Source organism: Pelobates fuscus, chromosome 10 (genome assembly GCF_036172605.1).
Source record: "Pelobates fuscus isolate aPelFus1 chromosome 10, aPelFus1.pri, whole genome shotgun sequence".
In the NCBI taxonomy this organism is placed as follows: Eukaryota; Metazoa; Chordata; class Amphibia; order Anura; family Pelobatidae; genus Pelobates; species Pelobates fuscus.
In genome coordinates, this window is record NC_086326.1 from 148977172 (window position 1) to 148983171 (window position 6000).

The following is a 6000-nucleotide window of genomic DNA, read 5'->3' on the forward strand; positions in this document are numbered from 1 at the left end:
TCGGGATACAATTGCTGCCCTGGTTGGCGTTCGGTTATATGAACCGGCGGCCACCCAGGGGAAGCATGCGCCGCTCGTTTCCCTTGCAGATTGCGGTTTTCACACCTCATTACGAGGTGTGAACGTTCTAAATTGACATTCTAAATGGGGTATCATTAGGGAGCCAAACAGAACCCCTTCGTACGAGCTCTCCCGAACAGGGAGCAGGTAAAACACACGAATACAACACAATTACATATAGATACATGGGGAAACACAAAGTACAAGGTAAAATCGTGAGAATAAACATTGGAAACACTAAATACAAAGAAAAAAACTATACGAACACTTAGTGGGCATGGTACTCTGTGGCGGTGGAACGCCACACACACACACACAATATACATGACATACACACACTATACACACACCCTACATTATACCTTACACACAGACACACATTATACATGACATACACTATACACACAATATACTCGACACACACATTATACCTTACACGCACACACTATACAGACACAAACACACTATACATGACATATACACACACAACATACATGACATAAGCACACATTATACCTTACACACACTACATGACACACACATTATAACACACACACACACACACTATACCTTACACACACACATAAATTATACCTTACACACACACTATACCTTACACACACACACACACTATACCTTACACACACACGCACACACTATACCTTACACACACACACTATACCTTACACACACACACACATTATACCTTACACACACAAACATTATACCTTACACACACACACACACTGTAGCGGAGAGCTGATATCCCACAGCTATTCTCCACTTAAGATCCCAGTGAGGCTCAGGAACAAGTATTATAGATCCATAGAGTAGTACTTCCAGCAGGTAAAACAATACAGCAATATCCCAACAGCACTCCCAATAACTGGACGACACACAGTATCAGGAGCAGAACTGCTGGCTGGCACATCCAGTCTGGCTTTTATTTCCATCTTACACATATAAGACCGCCCACAGGGGAGGTGTAAAATAGCCTGAGAGGTAATCCACTTATTCATACAGTTAAAACATAACTTTTACACAATATTTATAACTTCTACAATATTTGTGTCACAAACATAAAACATACATTTTCTTAATCGGCATACATCAATTAGGAACACTCTCAAAAATCATCCCAATCCCTCCAGTAGATAAAAAGTTAGCTGGAGGTCCCTTTATGACCGACCGCAAGCACATTTTCCTGCCCAAACCAGTTCAATGGATTTGGGCTGTGCGGTCGGTCAATTTCTGGCATAAAAACGGCTAAGTCCCGTTCGAAGTGTGGCCTGTACTTCGACTTTAGTCGAAGTGTCGAAGTGGAGGTGATGGTAAGGGTCAGCGGTGTTTGACGTTAAAATGGCCGCCGCCACGTGGTCCTTTGTTCGATGCCGTTCACTTCGACAACTTCGACTACTTCGGCACTTCGACTGTATCCGAAGTGCCCATTTAAAGTTGCAACACTGCTCCGAAGTAATCCAAGGGCCAGGAACAGTATTTGTCTTTAGGGACAAGGTAGGGTAGATGAGGGCAATAAAACAATACAGAGAGGGGACAGCCAACAACAGGGTTTCCGCTACACACAGTTACATAGGAATGGTACAGGACAGGCTTAATGCATTCCGCTACACACGCATTATACCTTACACACACACACACACACACATTATACCTTACACACACACACACACACACATTATACCTTACACACACACACACACACACACATTATACCTTACACACACAAACACATTATAACACACACACATTATATCTTACACACACACACACACACACACATTATACCTTACACACACACAAACACATTATAACAAACACACATATCTTACACACACACACACACACATTATACCTTACACACACACACACACACACACATTATACCTTACACACACACACACACACACACACACACACACACATTATACCTTACACACACACACACACACATTATACCTTACACACACACACACACACACACACACACATTATACCTTACACACACACACACACACACATTATACCTTACACACACACACACACACACACACATTATACCTTACACACACAAACACATTATAACACACACACATTATAACACACACACACATTATACCTTACACACACACAAACACATTATAACAAACACACATATCTTACACACACACACACACACACATTATACCTTACACACACACACACACACACACACACATTATACCTTACACACACACACACACACACACACACACATTATAACACACACACACACACACACACATTATACCTTACACACACACACACACACATTATACCTTACACACACACACACACACATTATACCTTACACACACACACACACACACACACACACATTATACCTTACACACACACACACACACACATTATAACACACACACACACATTATACCTTACACACACACACACACACACACATTATACCTTACACACACACACACACACACACACACACACACATTATACCTTACACACACAGTCCCTGGTTCTCGCACTATATAATTCTATTTACTCTGGGTCTCCATTGTATCTTTGTTGTATAAGAGAAAGTCCCTTCTATTTGTTGAAGTGCCCCCCCCCCCCCCCCGTGTCCAACCTCGGCCTTCATGGACTACAACTCCCACAATCTTCTGCCAGTCTCTGCCCTGCGTGGAATTCTGGGAGTTGTAGTCTATTAGTAATCCAGGACTGGCCGCCCTGTGTAGCAGTGATTGCCGATACACATATTTACTCACCGCCCGCCACACGGAACAGCCGCTCGGCGCAGCTTTATGACGTATGATGTCCGGACCCGCCATTTTGGATTTGGGAAGAAGCCATTACAGAAGATTAGGGGGCTACTCCTCCACAGCGTAAGTAACACAGCCGGGTCCTGGAAGGTAAGTAACGCAGCCAGGTCCTGGAAGGTAAGTAACGCAGCCAGGTCCTGGAAGGTAAGTAACACACCCAGGTCCTGGAAGGTAAGTAACGCAGCCGGGTCCTGGAAGGTAAGTAACGCAGCCGGGTCCTGGAAGGTAAGTAACGCAGCCAGGTCCTGGAAGGTAAGTAACGCAGCCAGGTCCTGGAAGGTAAGTAACACAGCCAGGTCCTGGAAGGTAAGTAACACAGCCAGGTCCTGGAAGGTAAGTAACACAGCCGGGTCCTGGAAGGTAAGTAACACAGCCGGGTCCTGGAAGGTAAGTAACGCAGCCGGGTCCTGGAAGGTAAGTAACGCAGCCGGGTCCTGGAAGGTAAGTAACGCAGCCAGGTCCTGGAAGGTAAGTAACGCAGCCAGGTCCTGGAAGGTAAGTAACACAGCCAGGTCCTGGAAGGTAAGTAACACAGCCAGGTCCTGGAAGGTAAGTAACACAGCCGGGTCCTGGAAGGTAAGTAACACAGCCGGGTCCTGGAAGGTAAGTAACACAGCCAGGTCCTGGAAGGTAAGTAACGCAGCCAGGTCCTGGAAGGTAAGTAACACAGCCAGGTCCTGGAAGGTAAGTAACACAGCCAGGTCCTGGAAGGCAAGTAACACAGCCAGGCCCTGGAAGGTAAGTAACATAGCCAGGCCCTGGAAGGTAAGTAACACAGCCAGGTCCTGGAAGGTAAGTAACACAGCCAGGTCCTGGAAGGTAAGTAACGCAGCCAGGTCCTGGAAGGTAAGTAACGCAGCCAGGTCCTGGAAGGCAAGTAACACAGCCAGGTCCTGGAAGGTAAGTAACGCAGCCAGGCCCTGGAAGGTAAGTAACGCAGCCAGGCCCTGGAAGGTAAGTAACACAGCCAGGCCCTGGAAGGCAAGTAACACAGCCAGGTACTGGAAGGTAAGTAACGCAGCCAGGTCCTGGAAGGTAAATAACGCAGCCAGGTCCTGGAAGGTAAGTAACACAGCCAGGTCCTGGAAGGTTAGTAACGCAGCCAGGCCCTGGAAGGCAAGTAACGCAGCCAGGTACTGGAAGGTAAGTAACGCAGCCAGGTCCTGGAAGGTAAATAACGCAGCCAGGTCCTGGAAGGTAAGTAACACAGCCAGGTCCTGGAAGGTTAGTAACGCAGCCAGGTCCTGGAAGGCAAGTAACACAGCCAGGTCCTGGAAGGTAAGTAACGCAGCCAGGCCCTGGAAGGTAAGTAACGCAGCCAGGCCCTGGAAGGTAAGTAACGCAGCCAGGCCCTGGAAGGCAAGTAACACAGCCAGGTCCTGGAAGGTAAGTAACACAGCCAGGTCCTGGAAGGCAAGTAACACAGCCAAGTCCCGGAAGGCAAGTAACACAGCCAGGTCCCGGAAGGTAAGTAACACAGCCAGGCCCTGGAAGGTAAGTAACACAACCAGGCCCTGGAAGGTAAGTAACACAGCCGGGTCCTGGAAGGCAAGTAACACAGCCAGGTCCTGGAAGGTAAGTAACACAGCCAGGTCCTGGAAGGTAAGTAACACCTTATGTATGAGTTCTATGTGCTGGGTAATAATGAGACATGGCAGATAATAATAACACAGAGCCAGTTAGTGTCTCTGTCATGGTTTGGTCATGTATGAGTTCTATGTGCTGTTGGAAGGTACATGCTCTGCATGGAGACCCTGACCGCTCCCCATAGAGATACATTGATTAAATGTATCTGTTCGAGGAGATGCTGATTGACGCAGCATTATACCGCAAAGGCGCAATAGCCTCCCAGTGCCTTCCCGTGGGATAGTCTGAGATGGTCAAATTTGATGATAATCTCAGCCAATGAATGTGGGTGGAGCCAGCCGCGACGAGTTGGGCAGCACTGCAATAAGGGTAAATTAAATAACTTTGTAACCGGAGACCTGAAACGCGTTACCACTTACCACGTATAGTGCCATTTCATAAAGGAGAAATAGGGCTTCTGTTTAAACCCTATATGTATTTATTAAGCAGTAATAAATGGGAATTACATATTAAAAGACAACAAATACTCAATTTCTACCCACAAAGTGCCACTAAAGAGAACTAACTAAATATAAATTCACTAATTAGAAATGATGGTTAAATGCCCAACATATATCTCGGATCGGTATTTAAAACTATACAACAAAGAATGGAATATAGTTTTAACGCTAAAACATTGCAGTATTTGGCAATGCTGAGATTACAACTTTTATAGCAGTAACAGTATCCCAAACCGCTACACAAAGTGTATATTTGTAGAACATCCAGCCCCCAGGCTATGTGTCTAAGAGCACTTTCACACTTCTCATTTCACCATTTAATAAAAAACCTAGGTCAAATGATTTCATTTTCTTGCAGTCTGTTTTATTTGGGGGGAATTCCACTCGTGTTCCACTAGTGCAAACACTCTATATTTGTATTCTGCTTCTGTTCTCAACTACCATGATACCCCACATGTATAACCTGATCTCTAATCTTGACCCTAAACCAACCTTTAATCCTACCCATAATCCTACCCATAATCCTACCCATAATCCTATCTATAATCCAACCATTAATCCTACCCATAATCCTATCTATAATCCAACCATTAATCCTACCCATAATCCTATCTATAATCCAACCTTTAACCCTACCCATAATCCTATCTATAATCCAACCTTTAACCCTACCCATAATCCTATCTATAATCCAACCTTTAACCCTACCCATAATCCTATCTATAATACAACCTTTAATCCTACCCATAATCCTATCTATAATCCAACCTTTAATACTACCCATAATCCTATCTATAATGCAACCTTTAATCCTACCCATAATCCTATCTATAATGCAACCTTTAATCCTACCCATAATCCTATCTATAATGCAACCTTTAATCCTACCCATAATCCTATCTATAATGCAACCTTTAATCCTACCCATAATCCTATCTATAATGCAACCTTTAATCCTACCCATAATCCTATCTATAATGCAACCTTTAATCCTACCCATAATC